Consider the following 25,743-nt stretch of genomic DNA (forward strand, 5'->3'; position numbering starts at 1 on the left):
TTGATGGGAAACGTCTCCCCACTGCAGGATGGCAGGGAGGAGAGTACGAGCACCAGCGGAATGAGTGAGAGGTGTCATGCTCGCCAGTATTCCCCTAACTACTGGCAAGCATTGGCTTTTACCGGACGGTTCTTGGAAATACAGTTCTGCCCACCTGCAATGGCTCAGGATCAGACAAAGGGTTAAATGGTAGTGAAGGTTCTGGAGTGAGTGAAGTCCTCCATGGAGGATGAGTTGAACGATGATGATGGTGAAGAGACAGGCAATGATCCACTCTGATAGCCACATCCACCAAATCATCGAAGCAAGTGGGAAAATCTTGAGCAAACATTTCATCCTTAACCTCCTCCAAGAGCCCATGCCGAAACATATCGACCTGAGCTGCCACGTTTCAGTCGTTGGCCATCGCCAGAGTGTGAAACTCGATGGAAAATTCTGCCACATACTACTCTCCATGACATAGCATTGCTAGTTGATGTGCTGCTTCCTTCCCATACTCCAAACTATCGAAAACCTTTAGCATCTCCCTAAGAAGTCTTCAAAGGAAGTGCAGAATGGAGCTTTCGCCTCTCAAACTGTGGTAGCTCACTGGCAAGCCCGCCCATCCAGCAGGGTGATAACATAAGTGACCTTGGCGCTCTCAGAAGCAAAGGTGATGGGCTGAAGAGAAAACACAACAAAGCATTGAGTCAGGAAAAGACGACAGGTAGTAGGCTCACCCGTGCAGCATGGAGGATTCACTCTAGGTTCAGGTGTAGAGAGAGAATGAGCGGTTGCAGAGGTGGCAGTGGCAGTAGCAGTGACAATGGACAGAACTTCATCCTGATCAATCCAGATACTGTGGAGCTTATTGGTGATGTCAGTGATCTGAGGAGCCAATGTTTTCACAGCTTGCCTGGTCTCGACTAGTTGCTCCTCATGCCGCCCCAGCAAAGTGCCTTGAAGCTCCATTGCCAACTTTACTGAAGTCTCCTCTGCTGAGTCCATTCTGCTCAGTTTGAACTGTCAGGTCCTGACAGGTAAGTGAAAAAGGTATTTATTAGACTGAACAGAGAACAATAATAATAATAAAAATAAAAAACGGAGACTGTCGGTAGTGGAGAGAATTTCCAGCACACAAATAATGGTCCATAGGCCAAGAGGCACCTGTCAAAACAAAATAAACACATGAGGTGAGGGACACAAAGGCAGACAGGAGAACAGCAAGTGGATCACTCAGTGATCCAGATGGATACTGTTTTGATAAAAATTGGTTAGAAAAGTTCTTTACCTGCAGTCGGTCGTTCATAAGCGGCACACATGTTGAACTTAATAAGACCTTCTGCATCACTGGCAAACAATAGACACTTTTGCAAGTTTGGTTCCCATTAATTGTAGATCCACTGCAACCAGCGTTATCTTTATTTTCCGTGTTTTAAAGTATTCCATTGGTGTATTGGTAAGTGAGATCGCGCACCATATGATTCAACAGCCCATATGTAAGCATTATGAGTTAATCAGATTGAATCAGGGACTGATTCAGACCACTTTGCTATAGCTTGAGTCCAATTAATTGTAAAGTACCAACTCAAATGAGCGATTCACTTAAAAATCATACATCTTTAGTTCTGAATCAAAACTGGTATAGTAAACACTGGGTAGGCCGCATGATGTAGCGGCGTAGCTTTTGTCAGTGCTATGCCGCTACCTAATTAAAAATATAGCTTTGCTACTGAAAAGCTACTTGATTTAAAAAATAGCAAAGCTAACAGAAATGTACAGTAGTTAAGCTAATAGCTTTGCTATTTGTAGCGAATTTGCACTGCACTATTTGCGCTGCGCTTTGCACACTCACGAATATAGAGCCCGTTGTGGTATTGGAAATGACTTGAGCTGGATTTAAACTCAGGTCACCTATCAAGCGAGAGCTGTATTAAGAATTTGATCACCTGCACACAGGCAACTTCCAACCTCCATCTGGTATCCTGACCCATAACCATAAATAATGGCACTACTCTTGAAATTTAGAACTGCTAATAGTTTGTTTTTCCTCACTTGTAAAGGCTGGAATACACTACACAACTTTAACACCAAATTTAGGGGAGTATTTGTTTGCATGTGTTTCAACATGAGTTTGTGATCGGATCTGATTGACTTGACAGTAAGGTAGTTTGTGATTCCCAGTCGTTTAAGCATGTGATGCCCAGTTTTTTTCTGTAGCAATTTTCAATGTCTATTCAGATTTTAAAAGTCATTTAATTTATTCCAGCCTTAAATTGCTGTGAATTTCAAGCATCTACTCACTATGTGACTATTCATGCCAATGATAGTGTAGAGTCTGTTGTCTCTAAAGCTTTCTTGCTTGTCCTAAAATGTAGAGTATCAACCTTGAGTCATCTTTCAGCTGCACTTGGTGTTGACTCACATAACTGCACCACACAAACTGTACAAACTCAGTATGTCCATCTCTAGTGTAAGATGTGATTGCTCACTTTACTTTTACACTTTGAACCAAACATTTGGTGCAGATGGTGCAGCTATGCCTGCTTTGTTTTTATACTCTGTTCATTCTTTCCATGCCTTCATTAGAATTTGGGAGTTGAGCATGCATTCTTTTCCTCCACTCTGAAAGCAGAACATCCACAAAAACATGCAGTACATGATTGCGAAAGAAGCAATTTTCACAAAGAGGCCAGCGTTGGGGAAGCTACTTTGAAAATGTAGACCCCAAGCTGCAAGCAACTCATAATTTAAAGTATTTTAAATACAGTCAAGCTTCTCATTTGAAAATGTAGTGAGCAACACAACGAGCTACTAACAAAAATTACACTGAAGCCGTTGGGGCAATTTCAACATAGTGCGAAATGCTGAAAGAAACTGAGACATGTCATAAAAGTGGAAGCACACATTTACTATAGGGATGTGCATGGTTACCGTTTTTAACATTCGGTTAACCATGAGGTTTTATGAACGGTTAATTGGCCGGGACGTGGGACTAAAGAATGTATATTGTGATTGAATTTCCTCAAACACTACTCAAAATAGCAGCAAATACAATATAGTGCACAGTGAACTATGAGCCAAAATAGAACAATACATAGATCTTTAAATGATAAAATCTCACATTAAAGTCAAACAAAAATAATCAAACCGTCACTGCCTGTATGTGCTCTGCCTGGGCAAGTTCACATTTCTGTGTGGCAGTGAATGCAAGTATTGTCATGTGTGTGTGAAGTTACACTGCTGCAGTTAAACAGCCTCTTTGGGGTGCTTTGATTTTTAATGGTTTAAAATCAAATATCATTGAACTTGCCCAATTATTGTAAGTAAATATGCACACCAGAGCAAAAGGGAAAAAACACTGTTTCACCATTTATCATGCGCTGAAACTTTGCTCGGTGAAAAACAATCTGGAATCATGTTTAATAGTGTACAGTCACACAAAGTCCCTTTTTGCAACCTGAACTTCTTCAAAACACAGCACAACGAATGAAACACAACACAGGTGTTTTGAGATGCATTTATAAAAATTAAAGTTCCTTTTAACTTTACTTGGCATCTAAAATTGCAGCGATTCTGCACGAAATGCTTAAAGAAAGAAAGAGTGAGATTCAACTCAAAAGTCACAGTGGGTGCTAACAATGTGTAGACAAACAGTGCAGATGCTTACAAAAGCATGTTTGAACAGCCCCTAACTCTGGCTTTACTTGGAAAAACTGACCCAAACACGGCCAGAAAACCCCAGTTTATCGGAACTCATCAAGTTTGGGATGGGTTGAAGAACTCTGCATGTGTAGAATAACTGAATATTGATTTTGGTATTGGAATAGTGGCACATTGAATGGTTAACCGAATGTCAACTAGGCTATCTGTGCACATCCCTAGTTTACAATTAAAAGCAATTTAAAAAACAGTGCAGACAGAAGCATGAATGTATCATAGATGAACGTCCCCTCTGAGCTATGTTCAAAAAGCTTGTGAATTCTCATCACCCACCTTTAGTACTATACTGAATGATAAAAATGATTCCATAGAAAGCACTGGAAGAAGGGAAGGCAGATGTTATAGAGCAAAAAGAGATGAGGTCCCACAAAAACTCAGTCCATGCTAATTACAAACCTGACAATTCTCTTTGGTGCTGCCTTTTATGACCCTGCATACTTTGATGTGTTACTGAGGGAGATGGAGAGAAGAGGAGAGGAGAGATAGAGAGGCAGAACGACAGGTGCACCCGGACGCATCCATCTGTCTTTCCTACACCTCTTCGCAACACACACTGTTTCTCACTCTCTGTTTTTTCCTGTGCTAAAGTCGCGCAGCCCTCATTTGTGTTGCTTTGGTGAATAATTTACACCACACAAGGCGTGAGAGAGGTAGTGGGTAGAATAGCTTGTATGTGTGAGTGTGTGTGTGTTGAACAAGAATTTGTCACTGTGTGCGTCTGTGTCACAGCGTGTGCGCATTATGAATGATGGGTATTGTCAAACTCGAAAATGACATAAAAAGCATCATAAAAGTTCAACAAAAGTAGTAAATATGACTCATGCATTGTACTGTAGTCTTTTGAAGTCACATGCAGTGTTGGGTAGTATTATTCAATGCTACTAATTTAACCAGGGGCAGTAAACATTTACACATTCTAAAGATTGTAAACTGTATGCATAACTTACACTTTAATTGGATTAATGAATGAATGAATACTTGTACATCTCTGACGTTTTAGTGCTGTTGGTGGAATTTTTAGATGGTTAATGTAACAGCTCAATAGAATGAGGAAGTGGGAGAGGGCGAATCCAACTTAAGAATGTCTCTTTTTATTAATACACAAAACAATATAACATGTTCAAATAAGGCATAATGGAGAAGCTTCAGTCTATAGTTGAGGGCCGGGCGATCAACGCACACAGCGTCAGGTGTCTATCTCACTCTCTCTCATCTTACACTTTAAGGACTGGCCCTTTTTATTTCCCCTGTCTCTAACTGTGAACACAGAAACTAGCAATTCATCTCAGGTGAGAACCCTTTCCGCTTACTCTCTTTCCAGATGAACGCTTGACCATGCCCTTGCCTCCACAGTTAATAAAAGCGCTAGTTAATAAAAGCCCATCGGAGCATTTTTAGGCATAATTCTCCAACTACACAAGTGTTGACTGTTTGAGTTCAATGTTTTATGCCTGTATGATATAGTCATGTATTCCTTAACCTAATTGTGCTAATAATATCACTGTAAAATTGTCAGCTCCAGAGAGCATGGGTAAGAGAAACCGAATGTCAAACGACTAACGAGCCAACAACATCTGGAGATAAGGTAGAAGTTCAGCGTTAGTTTTGCATCTTTGGACCTGCAAGCTCCAGTTTCAGTTCTACTTAATGTGGATTATATTTGCTGGTATAAATTTAAGTTACGTTACTTTTATAGCGCAATTTCCCACGTTATTATCACCAAAAAAAATGTATGTGTATCTTTCGGTTTTCATTTCTGGAACAACATACAGTACACACTTATGGTATTTATATGAGGTATTTTTTTCCCATCTTTAATTTAATGTTTTGCACTGTACAATGCAGAAACAAGACAAATGTAGTGCAACAAGTTTGGCAAAACAAACAATGAAAGCGACTGATGAAAAAGCACACAGGAACAGATGTATAGAAACAGGTATGAAGAAACAGTAGCTAGCGTTATACAGGGCCACACCGCACCTGCAATTGCAAATTTATTATGAATACACTTAAAAGCATAAAATTGGAACCCTTATAAACCACCCCATTAAAGCCCAAATAAATTCCTTACCTCTTCAGTGAGAAAAGCTCTTACACTAAGCTCACCACTTCAACCTAATAATATATACAGATTTATATTGGTACTGTTGGGCACAGGTGCAAGAATAAAAAGCAACTGCGCAACTAACCAGGAGAGAGAGAACAAAGCTGCAGAGTTGATCCTGCTGTTTCTCTTGCAAAACGAAATGCAAGAGAAGCACTAAATAGTTTACAGTGTAGATAACAAACACAACGTCCTCTTTATGAACACCATTTATCAATCAAATACTTAACGTGCAGTGCACCAATTACAAGGGAGAGGCATATGTGTGCTCAATTTCAGAGAATTTAGCTTAATATTAGCAACCGCATTCTCTAATAAGAGGCACAAACCAAGTTCGCTCAGTAGACACTGACAGCATAATAATGACTTGAAAAACATATTAAAGCCATCTTACTGGTCACTTAAAATTACGATGCATGCAACTTTTTTAAAGTCATAGTAATTGAGATTAATACATGCATTTAAAAATTAACTTGTTACACTGGACCATTTAAAATGAACTAGTGAATTAAAATATGCTTAAAAATTCTTAAAAGAATCTTAAAGGAAATGGTGACTATTTACAAGACCTGTGCATGCTGATTATAACCTACTTAAATTCTAACCTAAAATCTTAATGTAGCCTATCATTCATTTTACCCAAAATTGTACTGCATTAGTCATTCTAAAGAACAGCATGGCAACATGGCTTAACGTTTGTGGGTAAAACCAGAATGTTAGGGTGTACTGACTAATTTAAACATTTGTCATGAGCCTGTTTGTTTATATGCTGTATTTTAAAATTAAAATTGTAAAGTTTTTACTCAAATTTGGTGAATCTTTAGTTGTCTTTAAAAAATTGCAAGTCCGCAAATATTAAAACAGCAAATTATGTTTTATTTGTGTACAGGGGACATTTATGGTATAATACATTTGCCCCCATACAAGCACACCCGATCCCACATAATTGATTCAGAGCTCTTTGGGAGTCCCCTAACACAAACCACCCTCCTCCCCCCCAGCCCATTTAGCTAATCACCTCTTTAAACACAGATTGATAGTATCTTTATCACACTATTATCTCCTTTCACTTGGGTTTCTCTTACAAAACAACAGAATAGAAAAGAGCACCACATGTTTACATGACCACAAACATCAGAGACATAGTTTACCTGATTTAGCTGAGCTTATGTTCTGGAGATGTCCAATGCTTAATATAGTTGCACCGTGTCCCCAGTGTTCTTTCTCTATTCTCTGCTGTAACTCGCTATGTTGTCTCTGCTCCATACTATGTTCATTAAATATACTACATCTCTGATCGTGTCACTGGATTGGCACTTGGCAACTCTAATGCATTAATCAAATTAATGCAGGGATAGATGACGGTATTGTAGTAGAAAAGTGTTCAGGGCGGCAGAAACAAATTTGGTAGCAACAGAAGCATGAGAGTGCCTACCCTGTTTGAAGTGAATAATTACAGTACTGTGCAAAAGTTTTAGGCACTTGTGAAAAACTTTCAAAGTGAGGATTTCTTAAAAAAATTATGACAAAGTTTTCATTAATCAATTAACGTCATTCAAAGTCCAGTAAAAAAAAAAAAAAGCTAAATCAATATTTGGTGTGAACACTTTTGCCTTCAAAACAGCACCAATTCTCCTACTTAACCTGGACACAGTTTTTCTTGGTTGTTGGCAGATAGGATGTTCCAAGCTTCTTGGAGAACTCGCCACAGTTCTTTTATATATTTAGGCTGTCTCAATTACTTCCGTCTCTTCGTGTAATCCCAGACTGACCCGATGTTCAGTGGGGGGGCTCTGTGAGGGCACATGCCATCTGTTGCATGGCTCCCTGTTTTTCTATTATATTCTATTTGCAAAAGGAATGTTTGGGAGTATAAAATGTATATTTCCTATTGACACACTAAAGTTGCAGATATAAATAATCATCTTAAGACAAATGTTTTTGGGAAACATATTTTGTGCCTAAGACTTTTGCACAGTACTGTACGTCAAACATACGCAGGACTCCCCAAGAATCCCAACAGGAATCCCCACCAAAAATTCCCAAAATAACTTGATATATTTTATTACATTGTCATTTTGAAATTAAGTCAATTCAAGTCAAGTCATTTTTATTTGTATAGCGCCTTTCACAACACACATCTTCTCAAAGCAGCTTTACAGAAAATCATGTATTAATAGAAAATGAAACTATAATATCTATAATATCTTAGATTCATCATTGTGTAGTTTGATAAAATACGATTGTGACTTGTGTTTAAAAACAAGTAATTAAATAATAATTGTATTTAGAAACCCAGTGAGCAAGCCAAAGGTGTCTGTGACAAGGAACACAAAACTCCATAAGATGTTGGTTAATGGAGACAAATAATCTTGGGAGAAACCAGGCTCACTGTGGGGCCAGTTCCCCTTTGGCTAACATCATGAATATAATGCCAATATTACTTAATTATGTATAGTGCAAGTCATGGTTTAAAATTAATAAACTAAGTAAGTGTTAAGGGTCAGTGTTTAAACAAAAATTTTGTAAGAACTGTAAGATTAATGACTAATGTCTTTGAAGTCCATCCTGGATTAACTGCAGAAGTTCACATAGATGCATTGTCCTTTGTTAGTTGGCTGATGAAGGGTTTTGTTGGCAATTAATTGATAGTCTATGTACTCCATTATAAGAGTGTAGTCCATCATTAGACTGAGGTGATGCAGGCAGGGATCAGTGAGGTGCATCGCAATTCAACCGGCCGGTAATTTCGGTGAGGTCTATCCTAAATCCAATGTTCAGGCAATGGCATATGATGTATCCCATGTCTTATGGTTGGAGTTGGCATCAGTTCATCTTATGAAGTCAATCGTAATAGACTGAAGCGATATTTGGCTGGCACAAGCTGCATTTAGTCATCATCACTCAGAGACACGTAGCAGGGGAGTCCAACACGAAGCAGGAATGGAGCTGGATCCAGCCGGTTCTGGTGGCCTCAGGATAGGAGTCCCGAGGTTGAGACAGGGATACAAATAGAATAATATTAGCATAGATGTCATTCAATTTATTGCAGAGTTATAGATCATGATCAATGTTTCTGGTTTCTGGTTCCTGCAGACCTAACTAAAGCAGCCTAATTGTGAGATGATGGATAAATTAGGTATATGCCTGGCGAAAAAGATTTGTCTTTAGTCTAGACTTAAACTGAGTGAGTGTGTCTGCTTCTCGAACAGTGTTAGGGAGACTATTTCATTGTTTAGGAGCCAAATATGAAAAGGATCTACCTCCTTTTGTGGATTTTGCTATTCTAAGAACTATTAACAGGCCAGAATTTTGCGATTGTAATGAACGTGATGGAATATAGCGTGGTAGAAGGTCACTTAAGTACTGCAGAGCAAGACCATTCAAAGCTTTGTATGTAGTTAACAGAATTGTAAAATTAATAAGAAATTTAACAGGTAGCCAATGTAGGTACGATGATAAAATGGGGCTAATATGATCATATTTTTTGGTTCTTGTCAGCACTCTGGCTGCTGCATTTTGAACCAATTGAAATTTAGTTATTGATCTTGCTGGACATCCTCCCAGTTATGCATTACAATAATCTAGTCTTGAGGTCATGAACACATGAATTAGTTTTTCGGCATCAGCAACAGAGAATTGTCGTCATTTAGCAATATTTCTTAGGTGGAAGAATGCTATTCTACAAACACTGGTAATTTGATTTTCAAAGGACAGATTGGTATAAAATATATCACCTAATTTCTTTGCTGTTGAAGACGATGTAACAATACATCCATCGAGAGTCAAATTATATTTTAGCGGATGGTTTTTAGAGGTTTTTGGCCCAATAATTAGTACCTCTGTTTTGTCGGAATTGAGTAGAAGAAACTCTGGCCATCCAATCTCTGATTTAACTGATACACTCTGATAATTTGGAGATTTGGGAAATTTCATTAGATTTTGAAGAAATATGAAGTTGGGTATTGTCAGCATAACAGTGCAAACTTATTCCATGAATCCTGATAATATCTCCCAGGGGAAGTATATACAAGGAGAAAAGCAGAGGCTCTAAAACTGATCCCTGTGACACTCCATACTTAACTTTTGTTTGGTTTGACAATTCCTCATTTACATAGACAAAGTGGTAGCAGTCTGCTAAATAGGACCTAAACCATGCTAATGGAAGTCCACAAATGCCAACATAATTCTCTAGCCTATTCAAGAGAATGTCATGATCTATCGTGTCGAAGGCAGCACTAAGATCTAAAAGCACTAGAAGTGAAATGTAGCCGTGATCAGATAATAAGAGCAAGTAATTAGTAACTCTGATAAGTGCAGTCTCTGTACTGTGATGGGGCCTAAATCCTGACTAAAAATGTTCATATATACTATTTCTCTGTTGAAATTAACATAGTTGGGAGGACACTACCTTTTCTTGTATTTTCAACATAAACAGGGAATTTGAAATCGGTCTATAATTAGCCAGTTCTCCAGGATCAAGTTGTGGCTTCTTAATTAGCGGTTTGATAACTGCCATTTTAAAGTTTCTTGGGACATGTTCTAAGGATAGCGAGGAGTTAATAATATTAAGACGAGGTTCTGAGATTACAGGGAATAACTCTTTTAAGAGCTTAGTTGGTATTGGATCTAACATACATGTTGTGGCTTTTGATGTTTCGATAAGTTTTGTTAGCTCTTCATGATATATGACAGCGAAGGATTGAAGTTGCACGTGAGGAAAATTATGAGACACTGTTTTCTGAGGTACTGTGACAGTTGATTGCATAATTCCAATTTTATTTCTGATTATTTCAATTTTATCAGTAAAGAAATTCATTAATGTTATTCATTAATTAAAAGTTTCAAAGTAACTTTCCAAGAACTGGTCATATGACTGCTTTGTGTGATGAACAGACCGAAATGTGTTATTCAAAAGTTGTTATTCACTTATAATGTAAATGATAAATACTGATACCACTATCGATAAAGATGCCACTTTTGATGACCTATCATTTTCTGATGGATAAAATCAAGTCATGTCCTAATTTTTTACTGGACTGTCTCAGAAATACTTCACAATACAGAAGTAAAGTAGGTTGTGAATGGTGTTTCATGTTGACATTAAGTAGTGACTGGCTGGCAGTGTTGGGTAAATTACTCAAAAAGTAATCCACTACAAATTAATTCCTCTAAAATTGTAATCAGATTACTTTACTGATTAATTTGTAGGAAAAATAATCTCATTACTAATTACTTTTAAGTTACTTTCTAAAACACTCTTCACAACACTTAAATTCAAAATAATGGGTCTCATTCACTAATAACTGCATGGATTTTGCATACTTATCTGCACAGGAAAAGATCTCACGAAAATTTCCACCAGATTTACTACAGATGTGTGTGCATGTGAATTTGTTCTTATCCTTGTTCTATTGTTAATTAATTCAGATTATTCTAAATGAGGGAGCACGTGCCCGTAGTTATTGCATAAAACACACCCAAACCATCTCCATATAAGGACTTTCCGCACCACCGCACTGCTGTTCAGAGGAAGTTATTGAGAAAGATACCGCTGAAGCAAAAAACAAAAACAAAAGAAACAAACAAAACAAAAATACTTCACCGATAGTGAACAAAAGGTTTTGTTATCAGAGGTGGAAGCCATAAAAGGTGTGCTGTTCGAAAGTGGTCAGCAGGTGTCACAGGCAAGAAAGAAGCATGGGATGTGGTAACGGAGGCCGTAAATGCAGTTTCATAACTGCAAATTCCCCCGCCCCCTCCAGTGAATCCGCACACAGCAAATGGTACTGAAGAATTTGAGGTCCAGTGTAAGGTTCAGCCGTCTACCTCCCAAGCATCCACCTTCCAATGTGCCACTGCGCAGAGCCGCACCATTGCAGGAGTCCTGACCGACGAGGTGCTCACTAGTCAAGATGCCCTCATTAGTGTTGTTAAGGATGTGGCAGCCGGCCTGAAGTTTTAGTAAATTGCTTGTAACGTTTAGCAGTCTTCAAATAAATGCATTTGCATGTGAATAAATGCACTCAAGCTAAACGTTTAGAGTACTGGGAACAAGGATTTAAATGTTCCTCTAAAGCAGGGGTGGGGAACGTCAGGCCTGAGGGCTGTAAAAGGCCCGCGAGACCATTTTACCCAGCCTGCGAGGCCATTTGAGAAATAACTTAAAGCAAAAAAATGGCCTTGATTCAACTTATTGTAAAAAATAATAAAATACTATTAAAATAATTATTTAAAATAATTTTTCAATGATAACTAAAAATATTGTATGATTTATTTTGTCTAGACCTTTTAGTGTTTTTTCTTGGTGCGTGAGCACATAATATAATGCGTACATTAATTTCAACCCACAATCAGAAATTGCAAGCATATGAACGTTCTGCGGATAATTTCATAAAAAATCGAATGGGCCTTAATGGGATAAAAGGTTCCCCACCCCTACTCTAAAGCTTTTTGGCATCATTACCACAAGCGCTCACACACAAAGCTGCATTCCCTCATGAATCATAATTGTTATAGACAGCACACTACAGCAAATTGTAAAAACTATACAATAAAGAATATGATTGAACACTTGATTGAACTTAATGTGATTAATTATCAAAAAATTTATGCAATTAATCATGCCCACTGACGCGTACCTAAATTCCATAATAAAAGTACGGATTTTCTTACCACACAAGCGATTCAAGATTGAAGTTCATCTGCTTTTACGAGCCGTGTCAACAGTTGGCAGTGCGCCTCAACAAACCTCACAAGCAGCGCAGCCACATAATGAGAACCACTCACAACAGGTGGGTGAAGCACAACATAAGCATTTTAAAATTTTCCACTACTTTTAACTTGACACAGCATAGTAAAAATAAGGCCTGTATGACACCTAAATACTAGTGAGACGCTCCAAACGTGTCTGTCTGAGTCACGCACATGTAGGTAGAGCGACAATTAAAAATAGCACAGACGGAACGCAAGAACGCGTACTGTGAGAACTGAACATGTTGATGAACTCAATGCAAAACAGATTGCTGTCAACTGTAGTCTTGTTCATAACATGGAAATAAAACAAACAATATACTGAATTTTTGTATTGTCTAATCAATGCTTTATTAATCTGCCACAATAATGCAATTTTTTTTCCAAACAGAATTCTAATCCATACTATACTTATTATAGGCCCTATGTGTTATATTTATGAATATTATAATTATTATGCATTATTTATATGAATTATATTTATTTGGAGACCTATCTCATCAAATAATGATGTATGCGATTAACTGCGATTAATTCTATTAATTAATCGGCATGTCTTGTAAGCAATCCATTAAAAAATGTAATCGATTGACAGCCCTATTTTGTACAACTGTAGATGTTGGATGAACTGAAGGCATGCTTGGAGCGCTGCTTGTGCATGAGCATTTATCTGCGCCATCATCCTCCATAGGTTCAGGCTGTGCATGTGGTCTGTAAGGTAAAGAAACGTCCTTGCCCTTGCAATGTTGTGCATTACAAACCATCTGACAAACCTTTTTTTCAGGCTGTGTAAGAGCACTAGCTGCATCCAAAAACATCCACCAGACTTTGAGCACGCTGTTTGTGTGTTCTATCACTAAATGCAAACGTTTGTGTTTCAGGTTGTAGCATACTTTTTGAGGGGTCATTGGGTTGGCTTGAGGTGTCATGAGCCATGTTTTTAGACCACCTACAAAAAACAAATCATGAGACTTAATGAAATTAACCTAAGTATTAATGAAAATTGTGTACGCCTACTCACCAAGGAGCCATCCCTCTCTTCCAGCACCAGCTTACAAGTGCTGTCCTAAAGAGCTATTCTGTAATATGAATGTACACGGTGGGTTGTAAAGAACACAGGATGCAAATATATTTTTGGGGTTTTATTCTGATGGCTGTTTATAAAAATAAAATAAAAAATAAAAACAGCAAAAAGAATAAAGAAAATACAGAAATTGAAATATGGTTCAACATAATACGGTAGACACTAATGTTAAATGAAAACACAAACTCATATGCTTCAGCATACATCACCTTAATACATGCTTAAATCACTCAAAGCATTCTATGCATTTAACACATGCTTAAACACTCACAGTATCTTATGCATGTTTAACCAGGCTTTAAGGACATGCATAAAAGTTACAAACAATAGAATTCTCATTACACATGTTTTCACATATAACACGTATTACACTTATTCACTAAACTGGAAAACACTCTGGGCTATAAATCATTAAATAAATTATTATTAATACTAAATTTCCATACCCTGTCCTCACATGTATGCAAAAATGTTGTAAATGTATGCAAAAACTCCACACACACAATCCATATGCATCCTTCAAAAATAACCTGTGACAAACACTCAATTAACATACAACACTTGTGAACACATATATAAGGCAATTTAACAACACTTCGTGTAAAATTTTATATTTACAACCCCAGTTCCAAAAAAGTTGGGACACTGTGTAAAATGTAAATAAAAACAGAATGCAATGATTTGCAAATCTCATAAACCCTTATGTTATTCACAATAGAACATAGAAAACATATCTAATGTTTAAACTGAGGAAATGTACCATTTTAAGGAAAAAATAAGGTAATTTTGAATTTGATGGCAGCAACACGTCTCAAAGTTGGGACAGGACCATGTTTACCATGGTGTAGCATCCCCTCTTCTTTTAACAACAGTTTGTATATATCTGGGAACTGAGACCAGTTGCTGGAGTTTTGGGAGAGGAATGTTGTCCCATTCGTGTCTGATACAGGATTCTAGCTGCTCAAAAGTCCTGGGTCTTCTTTGTCGTATTTTTCGTATCATGATGCGCCAAATGTTTTCAATTGGTGAAAGGACTGGACTGCAGGCAGTCCAGTTCTGCACCCGGACTCTTCTGCACCCGGACATTGTCTTGCTGAAATATGCAAGACCTTCCCTGAAAAAGACTCTGGATGGAAGCATATGTTGCTCTAAAACCTGTATATACACCTTTCAGCATTGATAGTGCCTTTCCAGATGCGTAAGCTGCCCATTCCATAGGCACTAATGCACCTTCATACCATAAGAGATGCAGGCTTTTAAACTGAGTGCTGATAACAAGCCAGATGGTCCCTCTCCTCTTTAGTCCAGAGAACGTGGCGTCCATGGTTTCCAAAAAGAATTTCAAATTTTGATTCGTCTGGCCACAGAACAGTTTTCCACTTTGCCTCAGTACATTTTAAATGAGCTTTGGCCCAGAGAATCACATTCACATATGGCTTCTTCTTTGCATGATTGAGCTTTAACCTGCATTTGTGGATGGCACGGCGAACTGTGTTCACAGACAATGAGTTCTGGAGGTGTTTCTGAGCCCATGCAGTGATTTCCATTACAGAATCATGCCTGTTTTTAATGCAGTGCCGCCTGAGGGCCCGAAGATCACGGGCATCCAATATCAATTTTCGCCCTTGTCCCTTGCACACAGAGATTTCTCCAGATTCTTTGAATCTTTTGATGATATTATGTACTGTAGATGATGAGATATTCAAAATCTTTGCAATTTTACATTGAGGAACATTATTCTGATTTTGTCCCACAATTTGTAGACGCAGTTTTTCGCAGATTGGTGAACCTCTGCCCATCTTTACTTCTGAGAGACTCTGCCTCTCTAAGATACTCTTAAGATACCCAATCATGTTACTGATCTGTTGCCAATTAACCTATTTAGTTGCACAATATTCCTCTAGCTGTTTCTTTTTAGTAACACTTTTCCTGCCTTTTGTTGCCCCCGTCCCAACTTTTTTGAGATGAGTTGCGGCCATCAAATTCAAAATGACCTTATTTTTTTCTTAAAATGGTACATTTCCTCAGTTTAAACATTTGATATGTTTTCTATGTTCTATTGTGAATAACATAAGGGTTTATGAGATTTGCAAATCATTGCATTCTGTTTTTATTTACATTTTACACAGCTTCCCAACTTTTTTGGAATTGGGGTTGTACCTTAATAATTCTCAAATGAACAAAACCAGGAGCTCTCCCACACATGTGATCCCACACTTCCAACACGAGAGAGTGCCTGAAAGCTGTCGCCGCAAAACTCCGGTGTCGCAAAACTCAGGTCCTTAAATGGGCAACGTCCAATTTATGGTTAGAGTTAAATTACATTAAATTTCTACACTTGGCTACATGAAGAAATCATGGGTTCCTCAGGACCAGCGTATGACAACGTTAAGTATGTTGCAGTTGGCATCACAGACTATTTGAACATTGGAGTAGTAATTCTTTCTGTTGATATAATTTATAGCACTTGCAGCTGGTGTCTTGATAAGCACATGGGTAGAGTCTTTCATAGCTATGGTACTATGTATGCCACTATTCTCATAGAACCCCTCTTACCCACCAAAATTTTATGTATTTAGGCATAAGCCTTATCAATGGAGTTCTTAAATGAAAGTTTGGGAGGAGCTTGCTCATCTAATCTGCCAATCAACCTGCAAGCTGCAGAGTATAGCTGCAGGGTTGTATTTTCCCCTCTAACATGAATTGTTTTCTCTACAGATGGTTAGGTTTAGGTTTAGGATGGGGGGTTCAGTTTATAAAATATGCATTCCTCTTCGCATTATTACAGCCTGTACAGCTGAAAACAACTCGCTTTTGACACCCCTCCGTGGACATTCCCCCTGGGAAATGGAGCTCACACATACCCATACACCCAACAACATTTACTGCTTTGGCCACTGGGGCAGCGTTTCCCATTTCAGTAAGCACAGACCAATTTTAGCTAAAGTTAACATACTGTTTCTGATTTTACTGTGAGATCAAAAACAAAACCAGTTGAAAAGAATAAACACCTTTTATATAGGCCTAGATTACAGGTGATTGTTGTTCGGACCTCTCATTAGCCAGCTGTATAAAAGCCTATTGTGGCATGGGGGGGCATGGTCATGTGTGTCTGTCTGCAGGAGAGGGAAAGTGGTAAGGCTTGCCACCTGGGTTGTAATTACTCTAACACCTGTCTTTTATTATAGTGATGGCGGAGGGAGACCTGATAAGGCATGCCAGAGCGTCAGAGTGGAGAGAGAGTGGCAGAGGAATGTGGTGTCTGTGTGTCTGGCCATGACAGATAAAAAGATTGCATTTGTTTAAGTTCCTTTGGGATACTGAGAGCCTGTTTTATTTATCTGTGTGTGTGAGACAGAAAATAAATACTCACCCGACTACTCCATTGCCAACAAACTAAGGTCTATCACACCTATACAGCAGAGGTGCCCAAACTTTTTCCTACGAAGGGCAAAAAATCAAACTTGATTGAGGGCCATGGGCTGAAAGTAAATGTTGTACGTTTAAAACAATAAATACAAATTCCTTCTTGTCATATACGGCAAGGTGGGCTATATCAAAGGTCATTACGAGCCAACTTTGGCCCACGGGCCCTGGTTTGGGCATCTCTGCTATACAGGCTGCATTTTTATGTGGAAGAACCAATCGCAGCTCGAGCTATAACGCTCATAACTTATTTTGTTTTTACCCTTAACGCTGTATATACATAATTTCATCTTTTAACATCTTTTTAAAGCCACCAGGAGTATGCTATTTTTGTGTATGCATGGTTTCAGTTCTAAATTTGATCATGAATTTAGAATTAATTTTAGTGCAAAACTAATTAGTGAATCATGATTTCTGCATGAAAATGCAGATTTTACGCACACACAAAAAAATAAAAAATAAAAACAAAATTAAAAAAAATTATGCACGGTTAGTGAATGAGACCCACTGTCTATATTTCCGCCTTGTTAATTGTGACACACCCTTCAGCTGTCACAGAAACACAAACAGATGTACATATGAATTCATATTTTAAATGTATTATCCATTATAATATTATTTTAGATATATCTGTAACCCAAGTAATGTACTTGAAAATGAATTATCTTAACTGAAAGTCAGTAACTTTAATCTGATTAAAATCATTTAAAATGTAATGTGTTACTTTTGTACTAAAAAAGTAACTAGGTTATAGTAACAAATTACTTTGTAACCAGATTGCAGATTGTTTGCTAAAGTGTGCTGAGAATTAAAGACTACGTTTACACAGTCAGTGTTTGGGATTGGCAACTGTATTTACTTGGTGTGAGTCTTGAAATGTCCTGTTAATAAAAGAGCTTCCAGTAGCAGCTCAAATTCTGTCTGTATGAACAAACAACGGAAGTCACAACTGTATTCTAAACTGTAATCATAGTGACAGTGACTAATAGATAGCAACGTCCATAACACCGGTGTGTTTTATCACAATTGACGCCGCGTTAATTATTAAACAAGTCCACAAGGTGCGAGTTCATCCATCAGATCATAATAAACCGATAGTGGCTTTGAATGCTTTTTAACCGCTTGCAGAGTGCAGCTTTTGTGTTGCGCGGCTCGTGGCTGTAAGCAATCTGAATCTTCGGATGACACACAGCTCATATCTCCGTCTCCGTGAGTTAACGAAAGCCTTCATGATTAACATGAGACATACGTGCGTACAGTGCAGCGTGGCTCTCTCACACTAAATGATGTGACAGACCACTAGTTGTCCAGTACGGTTCTGTTCACACAGCACAGGTTTGCAGAGAATGTTGTTGTGAGTCCTGAAAATTTGCAGGTGTCAGTTCGGTTATAGAATTTGGTTGTCACTCTTGTATAATAACCGAACTGTGTGTGAATGTAACCGTATTAAGAACTCAAAACAGGACTAACAACTGTATTCTGCTGCTGTATGAAAGTGGCCAAAGATTTCATGTTGGTGTAATGCTCCTTATACATTTGAGGGTACTGAGCTAACTATCCATGTTTATATGTCAAAGCTGTGTTAATTTCATGCCCTTTGTTTTGCGAGGAATACAGCCAATGGCTCTTTTATGAGAATTGGCACTCTAGGGCCAACACTGACTGCTCTTTATTAGGTTTAGACAACACCAGCCTTTGATATTACAGAGATGAAAACAAACTGTCACCTGAACTTTTCACCTTTCTCTTTCCCTCCCTTCCCTCTACCTCTCTTTTTCTCTCTCTCACACACAAACACAATCATGTTTGCAAGCACACTCCTCTGTTCGCATTAGCACTTGTTTGATTAGTATGAGAGGTATAAAATACCAGCAATGAACATGGAGGTGATTTGAGAGAAGGGTATGGCTTGAAGTACGGATGAATTATGACTTCAATGATACGAGCACCATTAAGGTTGTTAACATACCCAGAATGCACTGGATTTAATAACAATAAAACACTACCTCTGTGCTCTATATAACTATCACCATATGCCAAAATTAGGAAGTGTGAATCAAGAAGGTCTATTATTCCAGGGTCCTCATTTATAAAATGCACATACGATCAGATTTAAGTCTAAATTTCATGGATTTAATCCTACGTCAAAAGCAAGGAACAAATCGTGATTTACAAAGGCAGAAACAGGGGCCGGTTTGCGATTTCTGAGGCCCCAAGGAACCGACCAAACCGGGGCCCCAAAATTTTTGCTTAAAAAAATTACATTAAATTGATTTTAAATCGTAATTTTAAATTAATCCTATAAGCCGTTGTAGCCAGCACATTCAAAATGTTTATTGAAATAAAAATCTATTTAAATTTAATTAATGCATGTTTTCCAGTTTTTCCATAGATAAAAAAAGCAATATTTACCTACATACTCTATATTTTTACAAAACTTTATTTATTTTTTATTTATTTTTTTGTGAACAGGGTGTACAAAATCTACTACTTCACCCAGTAACATTTTGGAATTTAGTTGGTATTTATTAATATTATAACCCATCAATTATTTAGTGTTGTCCAGTTTGTCATTATAACATGATGCAGTATTATTATTATTACTTTGAGGATTTGTTTACTTTACTTTCACCTGGAGCTCATACCTGATGCTGCAGTGTATTGTTCACCATGTTGCAAAAGGCTGTATTTTTTTGTAAGGATCATAGGCAACATTCATATCAGAAACAGTAAACACAGGCACGGCAGCCCCTCAGCACACTAGGAGGAACACAGCAGAAGGAAAAACACTGCCGTTTATCAGGCGCTGAAACTTTGCTTGGTGAAGAACAATCTGGAATAATGTTAAACATTGTAACAGTCACCTCTTTGCAACCTGAACTGGTTCAGAATGTTAAATCTTTGTGACACCTGTGCTAAAAACAATTTAAATGCAGCAAAATGAATGAAACAGTACGCAGGTGTCTCGATGTGCGTTTTTGAGACCTGAAGTTATTTTTAACTTGACACAGTGTCTAAAAATGTGTCAGTCCTGTGTGAGACACTAAAGAAACAGCGAGACATGGTGCAGCAGACAAGGACATTCGTCTAGCACGTTTACATAGGAAAACAATGAAAAAACAGAGCAGATGCACAAAAACACGTTTGGTGGGAATGGCCCCTAACTCATCCGTTCGCGTGTGTCTGAGCATGTGACTGAAACAAGTTCGGAAGGTCTATATATTTTTTCATCAATTACAAACCCAAAGTCCTACTGACCTGAACCTGGCAGCTTTTAACGTGAACCACTCTGAGAGCGCTGACAACGGCATGTTCGCACGTGTACATAGAACAACATGTCACCTCAAGCAGTTTTTGTGTAGCTTTCCTACTGGTGTGGGGGCCCTCTCGACGTCCGGGGCCCCGCACAATTGCGTGGTTTGTGTGGTGGTTAAAACCGCTACTGGGCAGAAACAGATGTTTCTGATAAAAAGGTTCTTACACCAATACGCCAACTGAAAAGCATATGTACGAATATTTTTTTTTGCACATGCGCCAGTGCATGCTGACTTTATCGCTTGATGACTTCAACCCTTTAATTCATGGTAATTTTCCCAAAACATTCTTACATATTCGGGTCTTTATAGACTTGTCACTTATATCTATCAAAAATAGATGTACAAAATGTCCAATTTTCAAATGTGCATACTGTTCATGCTATGTACTTGCTACTTTAATGTTGTTTCTTCATCAAATAGCAATTTCAAATGTAAATCAAGTCAATCAATGAAACATCAGCGCCACCTTGAGTAAGAAATTGCATGTATAATATGTACAGTGTATACATGCATATGCAGGGGTGGAAAGAGTACTGAAAAATAATACTCAATTAAAAGTACTGTTACTTCTTAAAAAAAAAAAAAAGATTTAGTTTGAGTAGAGTAAAAGTACCTGTCCTAAAAACTGCTCAAGTAAGAGTAAAAGAGTAGCTCATTTAAAAGTACTCATGAGTAGTGAGTATTGAGTGCTGAGTTGCGAAAGCTATGCCCCTTTATAATAAAAACGTCTCGGTTACTATCGTAACCTCCGTTCCCTGATGGAGGGAACGAGATGTTGTGTCAATGTAGTGACATTAGGGGTCACCCTTGAGAGCCCCAAACACCTCAGATCTTTCAGAAAAGGCCAATGAGAATTGGCGAGTGGAATTTGCATGCCACTCCCCCGGACATATGGGTATAAAAAGAGCTGGCTCGCAACCACTCATTCAGGTTTTGTGCTGAGGAGCCGAGACAGGGTCCCGGCCATTTCAGCGGGTAGTAGAGCATTGTGGCAGGGGGGACACAATGTCTCGTTCCCTCCATCAGGGAATGGAGGTTACGACAGTAACCCTTCTGTCACTCGACGTTGTGTCGATGTTGTGACACTAGGGGTCCCTATACGAAACGCCACAACTAGCTGAACCGTGTTACGTGGACTGCTGGTGCAGGTGCAAGCAAGCTGTTGCGTGTGTAGTAGCAGGTGCACTGGTCTGCACGTAGCCTCCCCCAATGCCCCAAAAAACGTTGTATAGTTCCCCACATCCCTGGGGGGGGAAGAGACGTATCTAATGTGGGAGCAGGCCGTGCCAGCCGTGGCCTTTTCTCTCTATGGTTTCTCTGCAGAGAGTATTCAGTTATTCAGCAGGGGCCATTTTAACGCTCAATATATGCGCCGGGGAAGGTGTTCTTTTCCTATCCTATTCTTTCTGGGGGAAAAGACCCCGTGGAGACCACATCCTGCCCGGAGGGAGGTAATATGTGGCAAGCACATCATGTGGGCTCAGAGCCGCACATGGAAGAGGTGCGGTGGTAGGTCCTGCCTGAAAGGGGAGGAGCTCTACAAACACGGCGACCGGGACAGAGACGGCTCTGTCGAAGGGAGACGCAGTCTGCCGACATCCAGGGTTCACGGGTTCATGAACTCGCATGGGAAAAGAAGCACACATCTTCGCCTCTTTGGAGGGGAAAGGCGCTATACGCAAGTGATACACCCGGCCAGCTATCGTATTCCTGAACTAACATGTTCATACCTGATGGAATATGGGCCGAAACCAGCTCAACCCAGAGATTGTAAAATCTCGAAGGTATTGGGTGTCGCCCAGCCCGCTGCCCTGCAGATGTCTGCTAGAGAGGTGCCATGGGCCAGTGCCCACGAGGATACCAGACTCCTTGTGGAGTGTGCTAGTATTCCCGAAGGGGTGGGCACGGCCTGGGCCTGGTATGCCAATAGCGATGGCATCCACGATCCAGTGGGCAAGCCTCTGTTTGGAGACAGTGTTCCCTTTCCGCTGTCCGCAAAAGCAGACAAAGAGCTGCTCAGAACATCTAAAGCTCTGCGTGCGATCCAAGTAGATGCGCAAAATACGCACCGGACACAGCAACGACAGGGCTGGGTCTGCCTCCTCCCAGGGCAGCGCTTGCAGGTTCACCACCTGATCCCTGAAGGGGGTTGTGGGAACCTTGGGCACATAGCCCGGTCGGGGTCTCAGGATTAGAGAGTCACCCAGATCGAACTCCAGGCAGGTATCGCTGACAGAGAACGCTTGCAAGTCCCCGACCCTCTTGATGGAGGTGAGCGCAATCAGGAAGGCCGTCTTCAAGGAGAGGGCTTTCAACTCGACTGACTCTAGCAGCTCAAAGGGGGCTCCGCGAAGGCCCAGGAAGACCACGGAGAGATCCCATGAAGGGAACAGGCGTGGCATAGGAGGATTCAGCTTCCGGGTGCCTCTCAGGAACCTGATGATCAGGTCGTGCTTCCCTAAGGACTTACCGTCCACTGTATCGTGGTGTGCCGCTATGGCGGCCACATACACCTTCAAGGTGGAGGGGGACAGCCGTTCCTCCAGCCTCTCCTGCAGGAAGGAATGCACTGACCCGACTGCACATCTCTGAGGGTCTTCAGCTCGGGAAGAACACCAATTCGCGAACCGACGCCACTTCAGGGTATAAAGCTGCCTTGTGGAGGAGCTCTGGCCTGAGTGATCATGTCTACCACTGCTGGTGGTAGGCCATTTAGATCTTCCGTGTCCCGTCCAAGGGCCAGACGTGGAGGTTCCAGATGTCTGGGCGCAGGTGCCAGATGGTGCCCGTCCCTGAGAAAGAAGGTCCTTCCTCAGGGGAATTCGCCAGGGAGGGGCTGTCACGAGGAGCGTGAGGTCTGAGAACCAAGTCTGGGTGGGCCAATACGGGGCCACGAGGGTGACCTGCTCCTCGTCCTCCCTGATCTTGCACAGGGTCTGTGCAAGTAGGCTCACTGGGGGGAATGCATACTTGCGCAGCCCCCGGGGCCAGCTGTGTGCCAGCACATCTGGGCCGAGGGGGGCCCCCGTCGGAGAATACCAGAGCAGACAGTGGTAGGGTTCTCGGGAGGCAAATAGGTCCATTTGTGCTTTACTGAACTGACTCCAAATCAGCTGGACCACCTGGGGGTGGAGTCTCCACTCTCCCCTGAGCATCACCTGCTGCGACAGCGCATCCGCTGTGGCGTTGAGGTTGCCTGGGATGTGAGTAGCCCGCAGCGACCTCAGTCGGCGCTGACTTCATAGGAGGAGACAGCGGGCGAGTTGCGACATGCGACGTGAGCGCAAGACGCCTTGGGGATTTATATACACTACTGTCGCTGTGTTATCCATCCAGACCAACACATGCTTGCCCCGGATCAATGGCAAAAGCCTCCGCAGGGTGAGCAATACTGCCAACTCGAGGCAATTGATGTGCCAACACAGTCACAGTGCTGTCCAGGAGCCAGCGGCTGCATGCCCGTTGCACACGGCACCCCAGCCTGGCTTGGAAATGTCTGTCGCAATGACGACACACCTGGACACTTGCTGTAGGGGAACTCCTGTCCATAGAAATGCAAGGTCTGTCTAAGGGCTGAACAAGTGGCGGCAGTTCAGCGTGATGGCCATGCGATGTGTGCTGCGGCGCCATGCCCATCTCGGGACTCGAGTCTGAAGCCAGTGCTGAAGCGGTCTCATATGCATCAACCCTAGTGGCGTGACCGGCGCCGAGGATGCCATATGCCCCAGGAGCCTCTGAAAGTGTTTCAGTGGAACCGCTGTTCTCTGCTTGAACGACTTCAAGTAGTTCAGCACCGATCACACATGCTCGCGAGGCGCACTATCAACAAGGCTGAGTCTAACTGCATGCCGAGAAAGGAGATGCTCTGAACCGGGGAGAGCTTGCTCTTTTCCCAGTTGACCCGAAGCCCTAGCCGGCTGAGGTGCCTTAGCACGAGGTCCCTGTGTGCGCACAGCAACTCTCGAGAGTGAGCTAGAATCAGCCAGTCATCGAGGTAGTTGAGTATGCGGATGCCCACTTCCCTTAAAGGGGCAAGAGCTGCCTCTGCAACTTTAGTGAAGACGCGAGGGGACAGGGGCAGGCCGAAGGGGAGGACCTTGTACTGATGGTCTGTGTCGAGGTAGAACCGAGATGTGAAAGTACGTGTCCTTCAGGTCTTCCGCCGCGAACAAATCTTGATGCCGGACATGCCAAAATGTGCTTTGGCGTCAGCATCTTGAACGGGAGTCTGTGCAAGGCCCGGTTCAGAACTCGCAGGTCCAAGATTGGCTGCAACCCACCGCCTTTCTTCAGTATGATGAAGGGCTTTAAAACCCTTTCTTCATCTCGGCCGGAGGAACAGGCCCTATCGCGCCCTTGCGCAGAAGGGTCACAATCTCCGCACGCAAGGTGACCGCGTACTCGGCCTTCACCAAAGTGAAGCGGATGCCACTGAACCGGGGCGGGTGCCTGGCGAACTGAATAACTTAGCCGAGTCAGATGGTCCTGGCCAACCACCGCGACGGGTTGGAAAGCGCTAGCCACACGTCCAAGCTCCGGGGACGCAACTGCCTTATCCACCTGATGGACCTCCATATACCCGTGGGCCACCCCGCCATCAAGGGTAATGAGAGCGGACGAGCTGGGAGGTCGGTTTCGGGCAGAAAAGGTGCCCTCCACGACCTCGTCAGCTCGTCGTGCACTTCCGGGAAGAAAGGGACCGGGGGGGAGGGCGTGGCTGTGAGCAGCACCCCGAACCCAGGAACCACTCATCTAGCCGCGAGGGCTCAGTGGAGGGTTCCACTCCAACCTCGGCGTCTGACATTGCCAGTACGCTCTCCGATGCAGCGATTGAGCACTCATCCCGCTCCGGAGCTCAGAAAGGGACACTAAGCTGGCCCTGGGGTGAGCTGGTCTCCTCTCGGAACTTGCCGGGGGCAAATAAGCATGCTGGAGAATAGGAGGTCCGCAGGGATTTACCCGGCGGAGCCACACCCATTGAAGCCCCCAAATCACCTCCAGCGCCAGCCGGGCCGGCCTCATACTTGGAGGTAGAAGGCATGGGGGGGGGGGGGCTAGAGTGGCTTTTCCCCGGAAGAAGGAAAGCCACAACCACAACGTTGCCATGGTCATATTAGAACGAACGCTACATCAGTGTGATTACGACCCAGACACGTGAGGCAGCGCCCGTGGCCGTTGGAAGTGAAGAGATAGCGACCGCATCCAGGAATCACACAAAGACGGAAAGGCATCTTGAAAAAGACACGTCTTTAAAAAGACGTTCACGTCAATGTGTTGGCTCTAATAGAGAAAATATACTCTTTGCAGGAATATAAACACTCTTACCGTGCGTTCAGACAAGAGGAGGCGAGAGCGTC

Source organism: Myxocyprinus asiaticus, chromosome 23 (assembly GCF_019703515.2).
Source record: "Myxocyprinus asiaticus isolate MX2 ecotype Aquarium Trade chromosome 23, UBuf_Myxa_2, whole genome shotgun sequence".
Lineage (NCBI taxonomy): Eukaryota > Metazoa > Chordata > Actinopteri > Cypriniformes > Catostomidae > Myxocyprinus > Myxocyprinus asiaticus.